The sequence below is a fragment of the Hyaena hyaena genome, unplaced genomic scaffold (genome assembly GCF_003009895.1).
Source record: "Hyaena hyaena isolate Hyena2069 unplaced genomic scaffold, ASM300989v1 scaffold_305, whole genome shotgun sequence".
Classification (NCBI taxonomy): domain Eukaryota; kingdom Metazoa; phylum Chordata; class Mammalia; order Carnivora; family Hyaenidae; genus Hyaena; species Hyaena hyaena.
In genome coordinates, this window is record NW_024080938.1 from 1,314,796 (window position 1) to 1,341,507 (window position 26,712).

At 42.1% G+C, this 26,712-nt stretch overlaps 1 protein-coding gene across 4 annotated transcripts in view; it reads right to left on the reverse strand.

Moving 5' to 3' along the window:
• NTM (neurotrimin) overlaps window positions 1-26,712 on the reverse strand; it is a 406,021-nt gene that overhangs the window by 83,359 nt on the left and 295,950 nt on the right. The gene's annotated exons all lie outside the window — the stretch shown is intronic.

A 26,712-nucleotide genomic window follows, 5' to 3' on the forward strand; every position in this document is an offset into this window, starting at 1 on the left:
CATCTGTGATTAACTGGGTTGAATATATGGAATAGATGCTTGAGTTTCAAGTTTATTTAGGTTGTGTGGAGAAAAGTTTTCCAAAATCCAGAACATAGGTGATTTCGGGAAACTGAGGAGTGACATGATGGAGAATATATTTGTCTTTAAAGGATATGATTAGGAGTGCCTCGGTGGCTCAGTCAGTTAAGCATCCAGCTTTGGCTCAGGTCATGATTTCACAGTTGGTGAGTTTGAGTCCCGTGTAGGGCTCTGTGCTGACAGCTCAGAGCCTGGAGCCTGTTTCAGACTCTGTTTCCTTCTCTCTTTGCCCTTCCCCCACTTATGCTCTCTCTCTGTCTCTCAAAAATAAATAAATGTAAAAAAAAAAAAAAAAAGGATAAGATTAGATTGAGGTTTCAAGAGTCCAAGGTTGTATTCAAACCCTTTTGTTTTGTTCTCTATTTGTAATATAAAAGTAATGTCTTAGGATACTTCAGGAATACAATGCCCTCCACCTTAAAACATGAAGGCAGCAATTTCTGACAGTCTTCCTGTTCTCTGTTATTCTTGGAACATTATTTCTGAGTTTTGATGCCTCACTCACTCCAGGACCTATGTGGAAGTCACCAGGATTTGACAGAGCAAAGCAACACATTCCTACTTACCCACCTCTGAAGTGGGAACGATGCTGCTGTTCCTTCAGATGGTTGTGAGCATGTTCTGTACAAGCCAGTGCTGGCCTTTCTAGGAGAAAAACTTCTGATGCCCCCCCCCCCTTTTCAGTAGGTCCCCGCTTCTCAGAGTGTGGTCAGTCTGTGACCTGCGGCATCAGCATCCCTTGGAGCTGGTTAGAGATACCGAATTTCCAGACCCACCCCAGACCTACTGAATCTGCACATGCATTTTAACAAGATCCCCAGCTGATTATATATATATATATATATACCCCTTAAAGTCTGAGAAGCAGGGATGTAGGTGACAAGGGAGGCCTGATGAAGAAACTCCTTTCATCTGCTGCTCTGTTCCCCTGGTGTGTTTCCAGCTGTGTTTCATCCAAGGCAATGAGCTCTGCACCCACATGCAGGCTCCTGTGAGCTCGGCAAATGAGGAGAGCTGCTTGTTGCTGGGAGTCTCTCCCACCCCTTGTGGCAAAAGACAATCTCATTGTGTAGCTCTGTTTTCTGTTTCTCCTAATCTGTCTGCTGTGGATCGCTGTGGTCATATTGAAGATGTCAAATAGAAGAAGACAAGAGCTAAAAGTGATCGAAAATGCTTTCTGTGAGTCCACAACTCCTGAGCTGCTAAAGGGGAGGCATATTGATTATGGCTGACCCAACACATCACCTTTCCATTCCTTCAAGCATTTTGGCCGAAAAGATCAGAAGACGAGCAGACCCTGGCTGCTCCTTCCTCCTGCTTCCTGTCATCCACCTATACCTTCAGTCTTCCTCATCTTGCCTACACTCCCAAGACCATGGACTTGCCCACCTTCACCTTCCCCTTTCCCCCTAGCTTCATTCCCTTCTCAAATGATATCTCCCCTCCTCACTGATTAAGTGCACATCAAAAACAGTGGCAGATTTACAGGTTAAGAGTGATTTAGTGGAGTGCACTGCAGCCAAATTAATGCTGGCTATAATGTAGTTTACCTCATTAAACAATGCACACCAAGATCCTGTCTGCTGTAAAACAATTGGTCTCTGAAGCCCAGTATTCATCTTCCAGGGTTGCTGGGAGATAATAAATGGGTAATATTCCGGTGATAATGGTAATGGAGTCACGGCTCAGAGCTAATATTATGGCAAAGTAGTAATTATTTCAACAGTAAACAAGGGGATGGTTGAGCTGCCGACAGAATTCAAGCCTGTTGAAATGGTTCACTTAATTTACTTGGAGCCCAGGCCTGGGACTGGCTAAGGGTAGGATGAAGTTTTCATCCTCTGCTCAGGTGTTCCAAATCTCTCTCTACTCTTTGATTTCCTCTGGCTGTGGAGAGAGAGAGAGAAATTCCCTTGCTTCTACTTGCCCTGCTTCTGATTTATAGGGAATGACAGGGACAATGGCTTTGGGCCTCTGTCTGTGGATTCCAGAAAGAGGGAATGGCATTGGATCCACAGAGGATACCATAGCCTGAAACGGTGAGACTAAGCAGGGCTTTGAGAGGGAGTGAGGACATTAACATACAGGTTAAAATAACAGGGACCCTTACATGCCAGACTTCTCTAAATTCTCCATTTTTACGGGTGCTATGGCCCAAGGGCAGAGATAGTAGTGAGCTAATTCTCAGGACACAGTGCTTAACTTAGCACTTTCTGCAGTTCTGGAAGCTCCCCATAGTCTAACGGAAACACCAGGCTCACCACAAATTACTGAAATCTGAAAGGAAAGCTCTGAGATCAGATCATATATCGTGGGCACTGGGAAGGGCCCATGTGACCAAGATAAGTAGGGTCTATGCTGTCTTTGGCCAGATGGAAAAGTGCAGGGAGAAGGAGAAGCCAAGGTGAGAAACAGAAGGACGATGTATCTAAGGGAACAATTTTGTGACTTCCTCATATCACATGCCCATGTTCCAGTAATTTACTGTTGAGTAATGAATAGCCCAAAACAGAAGCTCACGATAAGAGTCACATGATTTTGGTTCTGGGGCTGGAGTTGTCTGGGGTTAGACAGATGACCTCACCATGGCTTTACATGAGGCTGTGAACCACATGGAGGCTGGGGGTGGAGCCCTCTCTAAGACCTCTCTAAGGTCTGCCGATTCTCATTCCACCAGTTGAGCCTGGGATCTGGACTTCCCTTTAGTTGTCTCTCTCAAACGTTCCCAACACGGTCTCTCCATATGGCAACTTCAGGGTAACTGTATTTCTTATTGGTAGCCAAAGACTCCCAGCTAGTGTCCCATGAGAAACCAGTGGAAGCTTCATGCTCTTTTGTAATGTGGGCATTGAAGGCACACAGCCTTGCTTCTGCCCTTTCCACTCTATAGGAGCCCAGGTGAGGGGCTTCTACTCCACCTGATGAAGATGCTCATTACCATTGGTTAACACCAATACAGCCCATTCAGCGAGTTTTATGCAGTATTTGCTTTTCCATAGGGGTACCACAGCTTCTCTGACTTTGATTTTGATTCAAAAGTGTTCCATTGCCATGTCCATCCCAAATCTAACTTATGTATAAATACATCTCTCCATTATCTCTTCATGATTACACAGTAATCATTGCAGCTGTTGAGGAAATGTTCTTTATACCTATAATTGACACAGAATAGTTATGAATTCCTACTTTTAGCAATATGTATTATTCCCAATTTATGAATGAGGAAGCTGGCTGAAGCAGACTAAAAAAGGTCCAAAGTTCCAAACACAGGTCTGTTTGATTCCAGGTCTATGCTCTTTCCATCCATGCAAAGTTAGTTTCTATAGATACCACAAGAGCTAATGAACAATAACCACAGCAGTTATTACTGTGTGACTTTGGAAAAGTTCCCTAACCTTTCTGAGGCTTCAACATTCTTACCTGTGAAATGGAGATTATAGGGCACCTATCCTATTGGGCTATTATAAAGATTCAAGGTGATCACACATGTTGAGCATTCTGTACAGAGCTTGGCAAAAAATAAATTCTTGAGCACAGTTACTTAACGATGCTTTTTAATAAGCTGAATGAGAGGAAACTCATTCTTCAAGGATAGATTGTATTTTGTAAATATCCATTTTATAATTCAAAGCATTGTGAATCAGATGAGTGATGTTTTATACATATATAAATTTGATGGTGATATATAATACACATAACCATATGCATCAAATATTTAATGAAAGGAGTATATGTACTCCTGTTTATTAAACTGGCACTTCCATGAAAGGTGTTTAAAAAAGGTTCCCAGCATTGCTTATGACTGAAGGTAATCACTAAGTCCTAACTTCCAGGACTTGTCAACACCATATTGTTCAAAGAGACAATACATGAAAAGGTGAACATGAATTAGTTACAAGCTTTCCCAGGGGATTCACTTTTAAAAGCTCTAACGATGACACATGTACCCCAATGTTCATAGCAGCACTCTCCACAATAGCCAAAACATGGAAAGAGCCTAAGTGTCATCAACAGATGAATGGATCAAGAAGATGTGGTTTATATATACCATGGAATACTACATGGCAATGAGAAACAATGAAATCTGGCCATGTGTAGCAACATGGATGGACCTTGAGGGTGTTATGCTGAGCGAAATAAGTCAGGCAGAGAAGGGCAAATATCATATGTTTGCACGTATAGGAGGATTAGGAAGAACTTAACGGAGGACCATGGGGAAGAAGAAGGGGAAAAATAGTGGAGGAGAGAGAGAGAGGCAAACCATGAGAGACTCTTAAATGCTGAGAACAAACTGAGGACTGATGGATGTGGGGGATGGGCATGGAGGAGGACACTTGCGGGGATGAGCATTGAGTGTTATGTGGAAACTAATTTGACAATAAACTATTTGTAAAAAAAAAAAAAAAAAACTCTAACGATGAGAGAATAAGCAGGGCCATATAGTATTTTGTGGAACCATCTTGGAAAATACCTCTGATACCTGACTCCATTAGTTGTTGAACCATTGATTCTCCTGGTGTGGATAGACTCTCTGAGTCCCATGTGTCTTCAACATAAATTATCTTAGCTAACTGATACAAATCAGTAGGGACTCTCATAGAGTAGCATAAATGGAGAGGAAAAAAGAGAAAAAATGTGAAAATGACAAAAAATAATAATTTTAATAGGTTTTCTTTCTATTCCAGTGTTACCCAAAGCACTAAATTCTAGGCATCTGCTAATTCTAAAACCTCATGACTTTTCAATCCAATTTAACAAGAACACAATTGGAAGAACAATCTGGAGGACAGAGATACATGTGAACCAAGGACACACACATGGACAGATACACACATGTGCACACACCACATGCATGCACACATATACACCCACACATGCACAATTAAAACTTGTGTAAATTAACACTTGATATGTGTTTAATTGCACACTATGCTTCCCACGGATGAATTACTGGAGGACTCCAGCATTTTCCATCTCCCCAAGGAGTCTGAAGATGATTCTAATGGCATTTACTGAAGATGGAAGCAGAGGTGACCACCTACCTTTATATGAGAAAAAAACATATGAGCTGACTTGAGGATCCGAGCTTTATTCTAGAATTTACCCATTGGTAACAACTAGGGAATGTCTTGACTCTGATATCCCATTAGAACAGAGTCTTAAGATCTCATGGAGTTCTAGGAATCACAGAAAAAGGGGAAATAAACTGATAGACCTCGGCTTTGTTCGAGGAGAGAAATTGTCGCAGATACAGTAATTTGCTGTTTCTATCTAGCCTTCTTAATTCAATGTCTTGTCTCTTCGAAGTATATCTTACTAGAATGGAAAATTGAAAATCTATTTCTAAAGGTTAAATGTATGATGATAAAATTGTTACAAACACGTATTAAACATTTTGAAAAGAAGAAAAGTTATGAAGAAGAATATAAATAACACCTGTACTTCCAACAGTCAGCAATAACCACTAATTAATTTTTTGATGTAAAAATTGGGATTCGCTTTCAAAGTGAGTGACAGGATTTCAAAGTACATCTCAGTAGAAAATAAATCTCTTTGACAGAATGATCCTTTTCTCTCATTGGTCAAATTATTATTATTATTATAATGTATAAAATATTTCTGAAACTATGAAATCATAATGATGGGCTTCTGAAAGACTATTCATCTAGGAGATGCCTGAGGAATTCAAAAGGAATATAATAAATTGAGTAGAGCTCATATGACCGTGATCATCCAGGAAACATAAGGCCTGTCTTCACAAATAAACTCAGTGCTTTAGACAGATTTCAGACAGAAACAGGAGGAGGGAAGTAATGCTGGTGATGGTCAATTGTGGATATGAAACCAGAAGAGCTAAGGAGTACCATTACATGGGATGTTTGGAAGGTTCTGATTTAAATCCACATGTGTTTATTCCAGAAGATAGTGCCTGTCATTAAAACTATTAGTGAAGGCAGATTCTGGTGTCACCAGAAAAACAGCAACATCTGAACAAACTTCCTTAAGGGGAAAACTGGACTCAACAACAGACCAGTGAGCATGCTTTAAGCAGACAAGATCAAAGGCCCAGGGCTAGGGTTGGATTTTCATGATCCATCTGCCCCCTACCTTGCCCCAGACAAAGAAACCCCCAAAAAGGCAAAGTAGGGAGAGAATGGAATATTTTAAGAATCAGAAATAATCCTCTGGAGCCCAACAAATGAGTACCTTGAGGTAGAAGAAGTCAAAACATAGCTGTCAGGTGGATCATTACAGCTGTGAGCCAGAAAGGAGCCCTTGAAGAATGGCATGGGGCCACTCTCAGGTGGACCACACCTGGAAGAATCATTATGAATACAGATGACAACAATCCTCATTGTAAATTCACAGAGTTGTGAGAAAGAGAACCAAGGAAGGGAATATGGATAAAAATGAGAATTAATTTTTTAATGAGAGAGACAGACAGTGAGCAGAGAGAGAGGGAGACACAGAAACTGAAGCAAGCTCCAGGCTCCGAGGTGACAGCACAGAGCCTGATGTGGGGCTTTAACTCACAAACTGCAAGATCATAATCTGAGCTGAAGTCAGAGGCTTAATTGACTGAGCCACTAGGGTGTCCCTAAAAATAAGAATTTTAATAGCAGTGATCAGAACCGTCAAGAGTCAGTCTTCGTGTAGTGCAGATATTGGCAAACTTATCCTCTATAAGACTAGATAATAAATATTTCAGGCTCTGTAGGACATATGGTGTAGTTACAAGTGCTCAAGTCTGACACTACAGGACAAAAGCTGCTGTAAACAAATGGGCATGGCTGTGTTTTCTTAAAACCTTGTCTTATGTTCTCATAAAACATTTTAATTTCAAATAATTTGCACATGTCATGAAGTATTATTCTTCTTTAGTGTTCTTCAACCATTCCAAAATTGTGAAATTGTTTCTGAACTCACAGGCTGTTCAAAAGCAGGTAGCAGGTCAGATCTGGCCGGCTGGCCATAGTCTGCAGATCTCTGGAGTCATGAAATTGGGCAAGGAGCACTGGTGCCGGCTCTGAGATTCGGACTCCTTTGGAAGTCAGAGATCCTGGGCTGATTCTAAAACTAGCACAGATCCAAATCTTCTTACTGCTCTGTGATTTCCCTTTCGGTTTCTGTTCTGCACAGTTGTGTCCTGCTATTCTGCTCTTTTTAAGCAGATGCAACTCTCCTCACTCGGGTTACATTCTATGTAGCATTTGTCAAATGCTTAGATGAACTGTCAAATTAATTATGCTGCATAACTAAATGTAGGATTTACCAAATGATAATTGTTGTTATAACAACGGTCATAATCAATGGTTACATCATTTGCTTTTTGAGTTTGTGTTGCAAAATTATAAAAATATCTTTGTCTTCAAAGTCGCTCTGTACTGGGATTCCATCTCTTCTCCTTGCCTTCTTGACTTGCTTGACTTTACCCTGGAGACTAAGCACGATTAACACAGAACTTTAATGAAGGACCATGCACATGATGTTTTCACGTTTATAACCACCTGTGATGGAGGACTGCTAATCTCATATTGTGATACTTACAGATGAAGTAGCAGAGATTCACAGAGGTCAACTAGGGTTGACAGGTTCACAGAGGTCAACTAAAGAGGGTTATCCACTTAATAACTGGCAGAACGGAGTGAAACCAATTGTCCTGACGACAGTGATCTTCTCTTTCTAATACTGCCTGCTCCCTCCTCTCACCATGTGTGACCCTGGGATGCTAGGTGGCATCTGTGTGTTGGAGGTTCTCCTTTCCCAAGTGTAGAGCAGAGGTAACCGAGCTCCATTGGCGAAGACATATGATGGGTAGAATGACCTGGATGCCTGTTGCTTTTCACGAATGTGCCTCCAACCGAGTTGCGCCAAGGAATGCTGGATGATCAGTTGCCAGCCTCTCAACACACTCTACTTTCTTTTCCTCTTTTCTTTTTTCTCCTAATGTTTCCCAACATGGCGTATATCATCAGATGGCGAAATAACTCGCATTTTCCCCTCCAAGCACTTGGCAAGCACCTCCTTCCTTTATTCACGCAGTGGGAAGTTTATAGTCAATATGAATTGTAATAGCTCCAAAGGGCTGTGTTCTCAGTGCTCTCCAGCTGGAGAACTCTCCCAGGCGAGACACAGGGAGAGTGACATCAACTCAACATGAAGTTTTTAATTCCCTTTCCTATCTAGCTTGGATCTTGAAAGAGACACCGCTGTGACCCTCCTGGCTCTCTCTCACTTTGCCTTCAACTCACTCAGCAGCCATGGCACTCAGGGAGGGCGGCAGACGGGCCTTCTCCCACTAGGCTGCCCTATCGATTAGGTAGGCAGAGAAAAGGGTTTTCATTTTTAAAGCCACATAGAAACATCCTCAAAGCTGATGCTTAATTTAAGTATCACATGAGGACAGCATCTTGATATTATCAAGCCCCGTGAACAGCATCACCTCTATTTCCAAGCTACTTTTTTGGAAGTGGGGATGGAAGAGGCTGCTTGACTAGCCTCACATCCCTGAAGAGAAACAAGGATCCCAGGTTATGACCACAAGCACTTCATTAACGTGGCTAGAATGCTGCTTACACAGAAATGATGAGAACACATCCCGCTTCAAGATTGGACCATTATACACCAAATAAGTTGGTTTCATAGACTAGAAATAGCATTTTCTACGTGTGCTTTTTTGTTGTGGTGGTGGTGGTGGTTAAACCTAGAATACAGTACTGGTTTTGGTTGAAATTCAGTTGTTTCGTTTTAGTTTAATTAAACGTCTGTTTTTCCCCAAATCAGACACTGCTAACTGTGAACGTATTCTTTTACAGGTGAAACAAAGGATGGTCAGGTATTCACCATCTCCACTCAACAGACACTTGTTAGGAACCTGCTGTGTCCGCTGGAAACTTAGAAGAGGCAGGAGGTTTGACTCTAGTGGAAAATGAGGATCTGGGAAAGGCTGTCAAAAGGAAATGGCAGCCTGTGTAACAAGAGGTCATCTAAAACTAGTATAGGCCAAACTCTAGTCAATGAAATGAGATTATTGTGGAAAGGTATAAGAATTGGACATCTACATTTTACTTGCCACATGTGACCTTTGACAGTTCACTCAACTATTAGGAGTAGTCTGTTCATCCTTGAAAATAAGAGAAGTTGCTAATGTCAATGACAGAGATAATGACACACCTTTGATCACTGATAGTGCCACTTTTGATGCCACCCACTATCACTTCATTTATTGAGCATTCATTTTATACCAGTCACAGGGCATGCATTTACCCACATTATCTTATGTAACCTTAAACAAGCCCAGATACACATCCTATCATGAGCCTCACTGTATAGATGAGATGCCTAAGGCTCAGAGAAGTTTGACAACGTGACCAAGGGAACACGGCTTCATAAGTGGTATAATCAGAACTCAAGTCTTTTTTTTTTATAATGTTTATTTATTTATTTATTTATTTATTTTATGTTTATTTATTTTTGAGATAAAGAGAGAGAGAGAGAGCGCGCGCACAAGCCAGGGGAGGCAGAGAGAGGGAGAGACAGAATCCTAAGCAGGCTCCAGGCTCTGAGCTGTCAGCACAGAGCCCAATGTGGGGCTCAAACTCATGGACCATGAGATCATGACCTGAGCTGAAGTTGGACATTTTTAACCAACTGAGCCATGCAGGTGCCCCAGAACTCAAGTCTTAAATGTTCACCATGTCACATCTCTGATGAAGCTCGGGTGGTTTCTGGGACCCAGCCCATGTTCATGAAAGACAATATGCCAATATCTGCAGACATATCCAGAAGGCCAAGTTCAATTTACAGCTCTAACTCTTACCAGCTACTTGGCCTTCACCAAACTGTTTAACAGTTCTGTGCCTCAGTTTCCTCATTTGCCAAATATATACAATAGTGGCATCTAAACAGATAGGGCAGTTCCAAAGATTAAATGAGTTGATAGAGGTACAGTGTTGTCATATTATAAACATGCTATCAGCCTTTGCTACTATTGTTTTGTTTCCCACCATTATTATCTTTAGTGCCATCCCTCACGCAGTACATCTACCTCCAATCCCCTCATACGCAAATAAGATTCATCGACTCCTAGGCCCAAGCTCCTTCTGTCTTAAAGGCTATACTTTCTTTGAAGCCAGTTTCTAAGTAACTTATTTATGTTTGTCATTTTCTGAAGATCAGCATAGACACAGAGCTGTGTAATTAACCTTTTATTGAGATTCTCCCACACAGGTTAAATGACTTGTTCAAAGTAGCACAGAGTCAATGGCAGCAGTTGGAATGGAATGAAGGCTACTGCTCTCTTACCTAGATTGTGATAGATGAAAGTGGCTACCATTAATAGTGGAGTTATTAGGCATAAAATAAGGAAGGCAAAAGAGGACAAATAGCTACTTGAATGACACTGCAAGACCTACCATTTATTCCTTCTATCACCATTATGTTGACTGCTAGAAATTATTCACATTAGACAGGTTTGCCATTGTCTCCCTCAGAGCTAGATTCTGGGCTATATCACATGGTTGTTATACAGTAGGGCAGAACAAAACACTAGATTCTGAATCAATGATGGTCATGTGTTCAGGACTAGTCTGACATATAGTCTAGCAGCCAAGTTTCCCCAGGAGATCATAGGCTTTCTCAACTTGGGTTTTCTTATCTGTAAAATAAAATTAATAGCAATAGTAACCTCATATGGTTGTTGGAGAATCAAGTGAAAATGTGAAAAGATTTTAAAACTGAAAAATGGTATAAAAATAGAAACTATTTGAATTCTAGCAGAAAAAAGATGATCTGAGGTTGCAACCTCTTTGGTAGATGTGCTGATTCATCTTGGTTTTTGCTATCGATTATAAAACAGGCCAATGTTAAGCAGTGGAGTAAAGGGTTCAGAGTGGAGCCTCTGCAAACCATCTGCCTAGTTAAGTTTTGTCCAATTCCATACTAGGGTATTTATTTGAGCAAGTTACCTATGTGAGCTCTCTGGGTCTCAGTTCCTTCATCTATAGAAGAACACCTATGTCATAAGGCTGTCAAGAAAATTAAAGAGTTTATACGTGTGAAACACTTATAGTAGTGCCTGGAACACAAACAATTCGTCTCAAAATATTGGCAATCATGATGATGATGATGATGATGATGATGATGGAGAGAAGGACGAGGAGGACATGCTCATAGTGATGATGATGGTATCTATTTTAGTGTTCCTCTTTCCATGTGGATAGAGTCTAACCATTTAAGACTGCTACTATTTCTCTAATTACTGCCACTTGCATTTTTAGGTACAGAAACACTGGGTCCTAGTCTACAAATTCAGGCTTACCAATAGATCCTAGGGTTCTTTACTGCTGTCCGCATTATGACAATGAAGTAGGTCTCTCATCAAGAGGTCCTTATAACCATGACAACATCAGTAGCGCCACTCTACTGAGGATGTCATTGCCATGACAACACCCGAGTGACCAAAATCAAGAGGCCTAGAAAAGTGCTGTGATAAAGAGAGAAAACATCAACACACAGAGGAATGTGACCGTTCAAGAGAAGAACAAGGTCTGGCCAGAGTGGATGCCTGGAAGTGAAGTCTTATTTATTTATTTACTTATTTTGAAGTAAACATTGTGGTCATACTCATTAAGTTGCCCTCGATTCTCAAGGGCCATGGGTTCTAGTTGGAAACCAAGATGCAAAGAGGGATGGAACCAATTTCCTACAATCCTTTCATCATTCACGATGTGCCCTATCAGTCAAGCCTCCCCCCACCAAAGGAAAGAAATGCCTCTAGAGTAGTGTGGGCAATAGGAAGGGGTTTGTTAGGACCATGAGGAGAAATAACTCAGATGAATCCTAGGGAACATACCTGCAAGCCAAGATTAGATGGAGAAGATTTCACTATACAAGCCACTGCTGGTACTTTCTTCCAGGTTTGTGAACTGTCCCCCATCTCCAACATTATTTTACACTAAATATTGAGGTTGCCTGCATCCTCTGCCCTGCCTGAGCTAGCCTCAGCAACACTGAGACAGCAGGTATGTTTGCATAATTTCCAGGGCACAGATTTGCAGAGAACTAAAGTATTTTCCCCATACAGCTGTATCCCCCAGAATAGGACTTGGGTTGTATTTGTTGGCATGCCTAGGGTAGTTAGTTGGCCATCTTCTTCTGTCCCTTTTGGAGCTTCCTGGAGGGGATTCACCAGAATAATCATCTGTGGCCAGGCAGGTGGCTGCCCAAGGCTAACTTGGTCCCCATTCTGGTTGTGAAGAACAGCTGAATTCAATTATCCCTGCTTTTTTTGGGAATCTGGTCATGGAAGGTCAAATATGGAGGACTTTGAAAACTTTTGCCTTGGTCTCTAACGAGGGGTTGAGAGATCAGCAGATATCATCTTCAATGTTCCATCTCATTGTCTATTTCACGTTCTAAACATTTCCAATAAATGCTTTATCTACCAATGTCCAGTGGAATCCTCACTAACTTTGATGGCACAGAGTGTCACCTCCAGACAATGTGCCTCATGTCAGATAGTCAGTTGCTTTAGCAATATGGAGACTTGCGCTTCAAATTCTCAGATCAATCAAAAGCCACATAGAAAAAATTTAAGGTCATTCAGCTGAAGACCAAGGTTTATAGGTAGGTAGCTTCACAAGCACAGACCAGGCTTAACTAATTCTTCTTTTATTTCACCCGAAGAAGACAGACCGCTTAGAACCCTAACACAAGTATAGCTGAACCTTGAACAACTTGGGGGTTAGGGTGCTGATCCCTTGTGCAGTTGAAAGTCCAGATATAATCTTTGACCCCACCTCCAAAAACAAAACAAAACAAAACACCTAGCTGCTAATGGCCCATTGACTGAAAGCTTTTCTAATAATATAGTCGATTAACACATATTTTGTATGTTATATGTATTATAAGCTGTATTCTTTTGATAAAGTAAGCTAGAGAAAATAAAATGCTATAAGGAAAACAGAAAGGAAGAGAAAATAAATTTATAGTGCTGTACTTTTTTATTAAAAAATAAAACTCATCATATAGGTGGACTTAGACAGTTCCAACCTGTGTTGTTCAAGGACTCACTGTAATTACACAGCAATAACACTCAAGGAATGGCCAAGGAAATCCAGACTGCAGATGGGACTTTGGGAAAATATCTTTCTTTACCCTCACATTCCCTTCCAACATCTAACTGTACATCATACTATCTTTTATAGCAAAGCTTCTCAAAAGACTTTATTACTCCCTCCATTTTTTCAACATATCCTCTCCCTTCCTCATCAATCCTGTCCCTATCTTCTTGCACCAGAACTTCTCACCAGCAAAGGTCTCATGTACATGCAGTTTGTCAGTTCTCAGTCCCCATCTCCCTTGTCTTCTAAGCCACACTTGTGCAACTGGTCACACGCCTCCTTCATGAAGCATCCTCTTCCTTTGCATTGCAGATTTCCTTTGCAGCTCTCTATGTCACCACCATCATCTGTGCTGGCTCATCCTCTCATCTTGGCACCTATGTATTAGAGCGCCCCAAAGGCCAGTCCACAGACCACTCCTCTAACTAGCCTCACCTTGTAGTTGGTGACAGCCAGCCTTGTGGTGCTGAACACCATCAGAATGCTGCTGACCCCTACATTTATTTTTCTGCCCTTGCATACTTTCGTAGCCAACTATCTAATCAGCATTACCACTTGCATATCTTAAGTAGCAAGCTCCTACTTCCACCTACAAACCTATTCCTTTTAGAGTTCTAAGTGACAGAAAATAATACCACTTAGTCACCCGTGGCACAGGCCACAAATCTCAGAGTCACCTTAGATTCCCACCTCTGCCTCACAACTCCCATGTCTAATCAGTCAGGGAATCTTGGCAGCTTTAATTCAGAGTACATTCCACATGAAACTTAATCTTACCATCTTCAACCCTACCGCGATAGTCCACATCATCATCATTTCTTGAGGGACCAAAGTAGAATCCGAACTAGCATCCCAGTTACTACTTTGACCCACCTCTTGACACCTGTCTCTCTTCAAGCAGTTAAAATGGCCCTTGAACAACATGTATTATGTGACTTCGCTCTCTTGCTTAAAGCTTGCCAATGCATTTTATTCAAAAATATTCCAAATTTTAACACGGTTTTACAGGCACCACATGACCTAACCCTGGGCTCTCTTTATCACATACTATGCCACTTCTCTTTGTCAACATTTATGTGGCTCCTCACACACACTAAGCATGTTCTGGATGCATGGTCTTGCTATCTGCAGGTACCTCTGTCTGGAAGACCCTTTCTTGATATGTCAGTGGCTTGCTCCCCTAGGGCATCTAAGTATGGGCCAGGGCTGCTCCTTGTACTCTGACTAAAGTAGTACCACTCATCATCCTTTACCACATACCTGGAGTAAATGTATCATTTTCCTCAACAGTACTATCTTATTCTGACACTAGGTTGCATATTTATTTAAAAAATATTCCTTTCACTCCAGTACTGCAGCTCCACAGGGTACAGGCTTTGAATGCTATGTCCCCCACACAATCTGAAGCACCTAGATATGTACTGTCATGTTTTAGGTGCTCAATAAATATCTGTTGAATACAAGATAATCCTTTCTGCCTATTTATCATAAATATGTTGTACTCCATCATTTCTGTTCAATCTAATAAATTTAATAAATCCCAATTCTTTAAAAAATAAATATGCTAGAGTTGTTATGATCATTTTGGAGAAAACTCTAACCCTATCACCAGGTTCTGGCAATTTGTCCCCCAGCCCCAATTATCTCTTAATCCCAAAATATATTCTCCTCCCCTCGGGTGACTTCAACATTTCCTTTGATGATTTGTCAGGCACCTGCACCGTCAGCTACCTGGACCCCTCTTCTCCATGAACCTTCCCTTCAGCCATATTCTATCACTGTCATTGGTGTATGTTATTTTCCAATACCTGCAATCACTGATGAAAAAAACACAATTCACAATTTCTCTCTCTCTCTCTTTATTGAGAGCGCACGTACCCGTGTGCACACTAATGAGGAAGGGGCAGAAGGAAAGGGAGAAATAGAATCTTAAGCAGCCTCCACGCCTAGCATGGAGCTGGACTCGGGGGTTGATGTAGGGCTCAATCTCAGGACCCTGATATCATGACTTAAGTCAAAATCAAGAATCAGAGGCTTAACTGACTAAGCCACCCCGGCACCCTAAGGGACCATAATTTCTAATCTGAACCTTGTATGCTTCCAGCATGCTTGCTCAACTATTCTTACTATATAACCCCATGCTGATGTTATTCACTCACTCATTGAAAACATACTTATTGAATGTCTGTAATTTGACAGACACATGCTAAGTATTGGTGCACACAGTAGTAAGCAAGAAAGAGCATGTTCCTTACCCTCATGAAACGTCTATTCTATTGAGAGGAAGGTATGTATTACATAACTCTTCTGGTGTCTCCCCAGCCTCCTGAATGACCCTGAATGGGGCAGCTGTGTCCGGATGCAGGGCTTTTGTATTTACCACCACCCTTACCAGCAATGCTTTTGCTGGAGTCATCCCAGTATCCTCCCCCAAATTTCTTGGGCTGTCTTCCTAATGACTCCATCCCTGTCTATGTTAGTTAAGATTATAACACCCACATAAGCTTAAAACATGCAAAGTTATCTTAACAATTAATGACAAAAATATGCTTTTCCTAGGATTTAAAAATTTCCCCCATCACATTAAAAATCTTCATGTTGGTTACAAGTGAATATGGACATAAAAATAAGAAAACTAATATTTACTTAGTACACTACATTTGAAATATTAGTAACATTGAGAATTAAAGGAGATTTTGTTTAAAAAAAAAAAAGACTGCAACCCCCAAACACATGCTGATAATCTCTTTGCCTTTTATTCTGATCAGTTTTTCCACAGTAATTACCATATAATGCATTATAAGGTATATGTATCCATCAGCCCATTTTCTGCCTCTCCCACAAGAATATGAGCTGTATGAGGCCAGGATTTTGTCTCCTTTGCTCATTCATGCATCTCCACTGCCTAGAACAGTTGCCTAGCAGACAGAAGGTGCTCAAGAAGAAATTTTCGAGTAATGCATGAACAATCAAAGTTGTTTTGCCAAGGAATTTTCCTGGGGGTGGTGGGGAATCCATGTCACCTTCTCTGATGAAATCCTTTTCTGGAATGGTATGTGACAGCATAAATAAATCAATGATGGGAGAAAGCCATTTGTCTTTCTCTATCATGCAGATGACTGGCCAAATGTCTTCAACCACAGTGACCCCAGTGAACCATTCAATAGAGGGCAAAGCAGTGATGCAAGAAATTAGAGAAGGAACACAAGGTCTCCTGGGTGCAGGACAGTTAAATACGAGGAGTTCTGAATCCATTATGGAGGAATGATAAAGTCCAAAGTCATTCCTTTTAACTCTCCATTAGCAGAGGGAAGAGGGATTTGTTTTTCAGGGCGAGGGGAGAGAGTGAGAAGAGAGGAATCCATCACTGTTAGGGAGCAGTGGCTGAGATGATCCTCCTAGGAAAGGAAGAACTACTTCTTCATCATCCTAAATTCAAAGATCTGACCAGCCTAAGTGTGAGGTAGTACCTGGAGAACCTGGGAAGTCCAGCCAGGGGGAAAGCTGGAGCCTCTTTGATCTGAGAGGAACTAAATTGATATTCTGCTCATTCCTTCCCAACTGTCCTGACTCCAATAGTAAAAGCATTTTATACCACTGAGAAGATAAAGTACACCAAATACCACAAGGACACGTAGGGAAACTGAATAGAGTCAGATAATGAAAAACATACCCTGGAATCCAGCAATTTCTTTTCATATCTAAAGCTGTTAAAGTGTAAAACAACCTAATAATAACAATCAAAGCCGAAGGCATACCATTGTGTGAGTGAATGATAGTATTTAACATGAAGAAAAAATAAATCAAGTCAGAGAGCAGCCGCATCACTGTCATGAGTCCTGGCCCAGTTGGAGGGGGGAAGAGTGAGAGAGCGTACAACTCACAAAGGCTGACTCAGTGGGAGGAAGAGAACTCACCTGAGAACTGAGGTGAGGTCAATTCTCCACGCTGGGCCTCTGTCCTTTGCTCAGAGGTATTCATGCAAAGATCCACTGAATGGAGCCACAGATCACCGGGGCCGGGCCGGGGGGGGGGGGGGGAGTCAGAATGTCAAGGCCAAGCACAGTGTCCCAACTGGAGTCCAGTGTCTGAACAAGAGTGTGGGTGAGTTTGCAAGAAGGCTGTAAATAAGTGGAAGACCCAAGAACCAGAAGCCCTGGGCTGGCAGGAGGTCTGAACCCAGAGAGTATACATATCCCAGAAGATCCAGAAGAAGCAATGGGTCAGAAATCTGGCAGGAAATCAATACACGTTAAGAATATAGATCTTGGAGTAAAAAAGACTAGGATTTGAATTTCACCTTGGCCATTTCATATTTGTGGAAAATTATCCTCTCAATTTTCCATTTATTTATCACTAAAATGAAAATAATGTCTACTTATTAGGGCATTTGTGAGATTTAACTGTAATGAGGTATATAAGGTACAGTGCCCAGCATGGGGCAACTACTATACAGTAGTAGTACTTAAACTCAGGGGTGATCATGATCATCTAGGAAATTTACTCAACTGCAGATTTCTGGGTCCTATCTTAGCTCCGCAGTATAGGCCAGATGATGCTAATATTGCTAGTACAGGAACCAGCCTTTGAGAATGGTGCTATATAACAGTGGTTAAGCACATGTGTTCTGGAGATACTGCCGGGGGTTGGATTTCTGCAACTTGGAGCCGTGTGACCTTGACTTACTAGCCTGACCTCTCTAAGCCTCCCTCTCTCACTGGTAAAGCAGCCTAGTCATGGGACACGTTTCACACTGCTGGTGACAAGGACATTTGGAATGAGCACTTTTTCCAAACTGGTATGGCAGTTCTTGGGGGATCCTAGGTATGGAACTCCAAAGCCTTAAGTGATCTCTAGGGGTGTGATAGCTGAAAGGTCACTGTGGTTGTGGTAGATGGGGAAGACCTGCTGAGACCCTTCTCGGACCCCGTGTAGAGCGGCCTGATACACGTACTCATCACAAATGGGGTCTTTTGGTCCAGAGGTGCTGTCATTTTAAGAAACCCTTTGCATCTAATTCAGCCAGGGTTGGTTAGCATCTGTGGGGAAGATGATACAATCTTATTGCTTTTGTGTTTCTTTTTGTGTTCTATCAAAACAATTCTGCATAGTAACGGTCACCAAGTACCAGCATAAATAGCCAGACTCAGGAGAGTGTGGGGAAGGATGCTGTTAGCAATGTCTGAATTCAGCAGACGTCTGATTCTACAACATTTTTCAAGGGCTTTAAAATAATTGGGTAAAACCACAAACAGTGTCTGTGGTATGCACTCCTGCCCTTGGTTTCTAGACTGAGGCTTGATTTCATATGTTCTCAATCCAGGCACATTGAACTCATTAATTTCTCCACTAGTCTTTTTATGATTCTCCTCTTCTTTGAAGTAGGAAGTTGCACAGCTATAATATTGCTTCAAACCAGATCATAAATTTTAAACTTACAAAAACGCTTATTGACATTGGCAAATTTTACCCTAACTGTATCTATCTAGCTGTAATTTTATGGCTAAAAAGAACTACAGAGTTAAAAAGTCATCTGTAAATGTCTTTCTCAGCTTTCTTCCTTCTCACCTTGGTCTGCTTTTCTGTGTTTAAACCATTTGCTTAACGAGTTTCTGGATCACTTTGCCCCAGACTTGAAGTTGTGCCACTGGTTTATCTTTATCATAATAAATGGCTTTCTCTGTATAGGCTGGGCCTAATACCGTATGCTCTGCTGCTATGCTGGGCAGGAGATCTGCCACTTTCAATTATGATGCAATTATTTTTTTTCTTCCACCATCAATGACCACTGTAATATCTTTTGCAATAGCAATTACTTGGTTCTCCTGGGATAGCTACTTGGGGGTACTCTGGGAATTTTAATCAAGCACCTATATTAATTAGAAAATGGTGGGGGGTGAGGGAGGTGCTGATTAAGCACCTTTGAATGTCTATCCATTCTGGCAACTGACTGAGCTTCAGCTTTTGTAAGGATTCAACCCTTACAGAGAAAAGAATTTTAATTTCCTCTCCTTTTGCTCTTGTCTCATGGGTGGCAGGGAGAGCAAGATGCTGGCTGGGGCTATGGAAGCTCACATTGTTAGGCACCTACTATGTGTAATTATGGGGCCGGGTCCTTGGGACTGATGAGCACATTTAATCCTCACTGCATCCATCTTAAGAAGGTTGTATTATCTCTGTTTTGTATTATGAAGAGTGTCCAGTCTGGTTCTGGGGGCAAACCAGTGGGGAGAAACTTTTTTTTCTTTTAAGATATTTATTCATTTTTGAGAGAGAGACAGAATGCGAGTGGGGGATGGGGAGAGAGAGAGGGAGACACAGAATCCAAAGCAAGATCCAGGCTCTGAGCTGTAGCCCTACATGGGCCTCGAACCCACCAGCAGTAAGATCATGCCTTAAGCTGAAGTCAGACGCTTAACCAACTGAGCCACCCAGGTGCCCTGAGGAGAACCTTTTCTTACAAATTCTTTGGATTCGTTTGGGAAACACGATAGACAGTAAAAAATGACGTGAAGAGATGAAGCTCCTATATCTTACCCTTTACTTACTAAAATTACTTTTGTTTTAAAGTATGTACCAGAAAGACTAAATTTTTTAAAAGGGTGAAAAATACTCTATCTCTCTGTAGAGTGGATACCTCTTGGTTCAACACTTACAGAGCCTGTAAACATCTGGTTCTGTGCTAGACACTGAGTATAAAATAAAACAGAATAAGAACTGTGCCTGCACTCCCTGATTCTTTGGACAAAAGGAAGGCTTTTTGAGCCTACAAGTCACTGTAAGAATTGCCATCATTAGAGATGTGTGCAAAATGCTGTGGGACCTCAAAAAAGGGGTAACTCACTTTGTCTGAAGAAAATCACCAGAGGTGACTGGTAGCATTTGAGCACGGTCTTAAAGCATGAATAGAACTCTATCCCAAAGATGCAAGGACATGATCAAGGGAGACCAGCTGATGAGTACAAAGGTAAGGAATCAACCATATGGGAAATGTCAAGTTGTTAGTGTAACTGCAGTGTGTAGGGGAACGGGGTCCAGAACCAAATAATGAAAATTCTTGATGGCATGCCAAGAAGAAAGAACACATTAATAAATTAACACATCTTCAGAAAGGTTTATCACTACCCCAGTGTGACCTAGCTGGTAAGTAGTGGAGGCCACTTCAAATCTAGTTGGACCTGCTCTCAAGGGCCATATCTTTCAGACAGATGGCCACCTTGTAGCAAGCTGCCTCCGTCCACAAAGAGATGGAGCCATTATAGGTAACCAAAACCTCAGAGGCCAGACATTCCATAAAGCGTGAGGCAGAAGAATGGAGCTAGAAAATTCACACCTGCCCTCAGGAAGCAGAAAAATAGAGCAGACACACTGGCTGCTTCCCAAACCCACCTCTGGGATGAAATAACAGCAAAAAAAAAAAAAAAAAAAAAAAAAAAAAAAACTTCTCTTAATTGTGTCTCTTAGATTCTCATACTCCAGTGGAAGNGCGTGAGGCAGAAGAATGGAGCTAGAAAATTCACACCTGCCCTCAGGAAGCAGAAAAATAGAGCAGACACACTGGCTGCTTCCCAAACCCACCTCAAAAAAAAAAAAAAAAAAAAAAAAAAAAAAAAAAAAAAAAAAAAAGCTACTTCTCTTAATTGTGTCTCTTAGATTCTCATACTCCAGTGGAAGACAGGCAGGCAGCTGGAAGCTCAGCAGGTTCCCTGGGCAGGGAGCCTGCCCTGAAAAGTAGCAAAAAACCACAGATTCCAATGCTTTCTTTTTTCCTCAGGTCCCTCTTTCTTTAGAACTTAGGCTACTCCCTGGTTTCATAGCATGGGCACCCATGACTGGAGAGTTAATTTAGTCATTGAGCCCCCACCCCCACCCCCCCTTGGCTTACTGCAGAAAACATTTGTGGTCTGTATCAATTAATTACAGGGCAACCCAAGCAAAATGAGACTCCAAGAGTTGTCAAAGTTGGCACAGAGCTCTTTTATAAACATCTTTCTCTTTACTTTCTTTCTTTCTTTGTTTCTTTTTCTTCTTTTTTCCTTCCCTTCCTTCCTTCCTTCCTTCCTTCCTTCCTTCCTTCCTTCCTTCCTTCCTTCCTTCCTTCCTTCTTGTGTTTTATTTTGGTCCTTTCCTGGTGGGTCATAACTGTCTGTGGGTAAGGAGAGGCCTTTAGTTCCATTTTGTCCTCCTTAACTCCCAACCCCGGCTCTTCTTTGCTGAAGTTTTTCTCATCTGCCATCCTAATGATCTCTTTGCCACATGGGGCCCCTGATGCTGGTGCTGACAGGCTGCTCATTAGTGCCAGGGTGCTGCAGTCAGCCGATGGCATGCCACAGCTCTGCTCCTGACACTTTTTCACAGAGCTGTCACTGGAGTCATGGCACCTGCCAGCTCTGGTTGAACTCAAGCTGTGATACCTCCAGTGCCAATTAGTGCTTCAGTGTCCTGCTTGGCTGGGGAGGAAGACCTGTCAGTGCTGACAAATGGGAAGATAGGTGGGCATGGTGGGGGTGGGGGAAGGAAGGACTCAGGGCATTGACAAGGAGAAGAGCTTCCATCCAAGGGTCACTTTGTCCTCACCAACTTGGTGAGATTTTTGGTGCTTTTTAAAACTATGAGAAACAAGGTCCAGAAAACCCAATTGACCCCCAGACCTCTTCAAGTAGAGCAGGAGACCTGAGGTGGGAAGGGAAGATATTTGGAAGAGGAAGTTTGCTTAGTCTTGCAGGTATTTGTCCACTGCTCACACTGCACACTGAAAGGGAAGTGTTCTACAATAGGGGCTGGGTTTGGAACCCAAAAGATCTATGGTCCTGCTCTAATTTTGCACCCAGAGTCTTTATATGGCCCTGAGAAAAACCAATCAATCTCTTTCCCATTTAAATTTCCCAACATACTCTTGGGAGCAGGGAGAATTTTAAAACTAATATTTCTTTTTCATACTGATTTCTTTCTTTGTATTTTTATTTGTTTAACCAATGAGGAGAAGAAAATTTTCATATACGGTTGAAATAACTTTCCCTGACAACATCCAGGATTATTTTATAAACCGTTGGGAGCCTTTGAGGGTTCAGGCACAATTGGGGTTGGGAAGAGTAAGACACCAAAAGGATCAAGAGACCCAGAAAGGCCACATGGAGAACATATGAGAGTAACACACCTATCAGGAGAGTGACAACAGTGAAGCAGTGATGAGGGTGGAAGGGAGCTCACTAGAGGATCCACTTTTAAAGTCACTTGTGAGCCTTCTCAGCTTTTTCAAAAGAGTACATGAAAAGGACTCTCTCCTTTAAGGAGAAGTCAAGACCAGCCACTGCAGGTCTCCTAGTAGGAGAACTTCGGAAAGGCTTGACAATCCTGTGAAGACAGGGAAAATGTCCTGGAAATTCCCCAGCAGAGTTTGAGCAGGAAACACTCAGGTCTCAACAGCAACATCAAAGTGGAGGAGAATCCCTCAAGGATCAGGATCAAGTCTTTGAAATGGGAAAACAAGCATGTCTCTCTGGGGCACTGGTAAAAGTATGTGCTTGCTCATGGAATCAACAAATATTTCTTGAATGCTTTCTGGGTGCTGAGCATTGTGCTAGAAGGTCAATAAACAAAGTGAGATGTAGGTCCTCAAAGAGATGTAGGTCTCAAAGCATTCAGGGATCAGAAATCAGGACATCTCTGTAAACAGCTCACCGGACCTTACTGAGCCCCCAATCAACATCTGAATACAAAGTATTCTTTGAATAGCCTTGGTGAGATTTTTATTTTCAGTGTTTCATTTGAGGGGAGAGAGGTGGAGGTAGGCACACTCAAGAAGGCAGCTGCATCAGGACGCTCAATGATCCTTGGTTCCGTAGGTATAGTGGAACCTGCATGTCAGTATTCTGGCTCATGTCTTCACCTGAGTTCCATGTTGGGCTCCTGGGGATGTGGCAATATAGGAACCTTACCATTCTCTCTAAAACTCTTACAATCCAACAGCAACTGGATTGTTGTTGGGTTTTCAGAATACTTTTCCAAGAAGAGAGAAGTCCTAAAAAGCACCTTTTAGGATACACAGAACACTCAGAGGAACAGAGGACATCAAAGGTATTCTTTTGTACATAGACAGACTAGAGCTTAAGGCTGTGCTAAAATAAATTATTGCATGCCTAGATGGGGACAAAAGAAAAGGCACGGAGCAATGAATGGGGAATGTGTCCGTACAAGATAGGGGCCACTGCTGGTCCTTGGGCCCTTGGGGTAGGATGCTAGCATTTACACAGAATTGGTAAGAGGCCAACAGAACATTTGTGCACATCCAGGTAGAATTTCCATGTGAGACGGTGAAAGGAGGGCTCTTCTTCTGAAAAGACCAAGGCCCATGCAGGTGTAAGCAAAACCCGTACACTCCAAAACAGGTGTGCAGAAGGAGGGCAAGTGTCTTTACAAAGCTTGTGCACTTTCTACTCGAACTCTAGGGAGTGGTAAGCTCATGAGGAGAATTAGAAGACATATTTACAGTAGCAAGAGAAGACTACTTCCCATGATTAATGGCAGCACAGTGTGTCTAGGGAGGCCTCATCTCCCTCTCCATCTTGGATGTGAACAAGTGACATTTTCTCCATCTGATGTAAAGTGCTAGGCAGATGATTTCATGGACAAGTCCACCCCACCTGCACCCTACTTCCAATTAGATGATCACTCCTAAGTGGCTGCGTATCAAAATGCATGAGCCATTACTAAAAAGGTGGTTAACATTTCTGTTCTCCTTTTCCACATAAAAGGGGGTCAAATCTGGGAAAACACATCCCAAAGAGGTTTTTAGAAGTTCATCGCAAGCAGCGCCATATGAGTTATGATGGAAGAAACTAGGATTTTTCAGAAATGTACAAAACAAACACATCAGTCTCAAGGGAAAAAATGCAATGAAGCCATCAGGGTGGCCAAAGTGCTTGGCCTCCATCAGCTATCCATTCAGGGATTTTATGGGTACGTGTGAAAACCATCCAGATTGAAACATGATCTACTCACACAGAATGGAACAAAAGATGACAAGAGCCCTCTGCCTTTGGAGGATTTGCTAAGATGTGGCACATCTTTTTTCTCCAAGGAACCCCAAGCCTGTCCCAACTTATTTAAAGTAAGTACTCTTCTGGAAATATTTAGTGGGGAAAGAGAGGATCTTACTGCTAAGGGTCTCCAGCTTCAGTTCAGATCTGGCAGCAGCCAACTGACACCTCTCATCTCCAAATAATCAGTCACTGGGAATGTGGCACTCTGGTGAGTTCTGAGGTGATTAGTTAATGCTTGGCATGTCTCATCAGTTTGAATCTGGGATAGCTAATCTGGACCAGGGATCTGGAAAGGCTGTTCATCTAAATTACTCTGATCCACAGGTAGATTCGGATTATCCTTCTCCTCTCTCCTTGATCCATCTTCTGTTTCCATAGCAGCCAAAACTGCAGCAAAATGGAAGCATCTGCCACAGGCTCAGGTAAAGTCCCCTGGGGAAGTGAGTCTGCTTAATGGCCACAAAAGGGGTAAAGGGACTCTAAGGTACGCCAGTGTGAAATTCAGCAAGATAAAAGGAAGAGGATTCCAATGCAAGAGGAGAGGCAGAGGTAATTGTGAGGAAAAGAGAAAGAGGGAAAAAATGTAGGGAGAAATGAAATTAATGCACAAATGTTTAGAAGGGTGAGAGAGAAAGGGAAAGTAAAGAATAAAAAGAGAATGCACAAAAGGGCAAGACAAAAGGAGATGTACAGAGGAGAAAGAGTGGGGAGAGTAATTAGAAAAGGACAAAGAGCTGAAGAGCCAAAGAGCCGGGAGAGAAATTCAGAGAAGATACCAGGCAGGAGACAGAGGAAGACCTGCAAGAAGGAGGGGCCCAGCGGTTCTCTACATAAGGGAAAGTGAGTCTACCCTGGATGATGAATGTTCCACAGATTTTAAAGGCCCAGAGCACCCTGGCATCCAGTAGTACTGAGGACAAGCATTACACAGTGATGAATGGCGTGCACTGTGAACTTAGAAAGTCTGTCCATTTCGATGGCCCCTCCTTTGGGGGTGCCCCAGGGCCACGTTCTCTCACTGGTGACCTCATTCACAGTGGAAACCTTCTTCCAGCTTTTGGGCCAATCCAGTTGTAAGGCCATTCCAAATCGAGAGAACTGCAGACATGTGAGTCCTCTCTCTGATCCCTTTGCTCACAGTGGTAGCATCAGGAATGGTGGCATGGGATAGCTCCTTGCAATTCAGGCTTAACACACTGAAAATTTCATGACTTCTCTGAGATTCTCAAGCAGGTCAAATACCTGTCTCTGTCTGGGAGAGGGAATTCAGAATGAGGGCCTATTCATAGTCCTAAGCTGATTTCATTTAAATGTCCAAGTGGAGGGGATACTGTGATACTCTGCCATCTTCAGGAGGAGAGGATGTCTGCTCCAGGGGACAGAAGTGTTGCTGGCGGGCAGCTCTCTGGTGCAGTCCCTTATGCAGACTGCCTCATGTAAAGAGAGATGCCTGTCCAAGGTCACAACACTTCCGGGGACAGCCCAAATCCCAAGGCTGTTCTACTGGTAGAAAAGGCTGTCCCCCACCTCAATAAAGAGCATTGCTAAAGGGTAACACAGGTTTCAGAACTCTCCACAGGCTCAGCTGAGATGTTCCACTGGTCTTCAGGTAACTCAGCTTCTCCCTCAGCCCAGCCCTGCTTCCTTCCCTTTCCTTTCACAGAAGTTGATCCCAAGAGCCCCTTAAATAAACTTCTTATACGCCTATCACATTGTCAGGGTCTACTTTTGGGGGTCCCACATGCAACACTAAGCAGATATCCACTACTATGGTTCCTCTAGAATCCTTGAGCCTGTAGTACTCAGCTGTACACATAACTCCATGCATACATACATGCATAGACTCCCCACACACGCACACATATACTTAAATATAGCTCACATTAACCAGCAATAAGCATTGAAATACAACATCTTTATTCACATGTCTACTCAAATGTCACCTTTTCAAAGGCCTTCTCCAACAGAAACTCGAGTTCTTATGTCAATGTATACTGCTCTATTTTCTGATCCTTATCATCACCTATTATATTGTAGGTTCATTTTTTTTTTTTTTGTCACTTGTCTCCTGAGAATGGAAGCTCATGAGAACAGAAACTGATATGTTTTGCTTTATTGCTATATCCCAAGTGCTCAGCGGAGTGCCTAGGCTATTATAAGCACTCAGTACGTATTTTAAAACAATGAAATAATTTAATGCACCTTGCATAAAAGCTAGCTTAATGATAAATGGCATCTCCCCTTAAATTCTAAAGGTTTAACGTTTAATCCATGAAAGCACAAAACAACACTTAGTTTGGTCTACAAAATATCTAGACATTTAGACAAAGTAAGTTTTGCATTTACTCACACACTGAGTTATATTTGTTATCCAAGATTAATCAGAGCAAAACAACAAAACCCAAAAATAGCTCATGGACTAGGGACTAGATATTTGTCAATGCTGAGGAGGCAGACTTGGACAT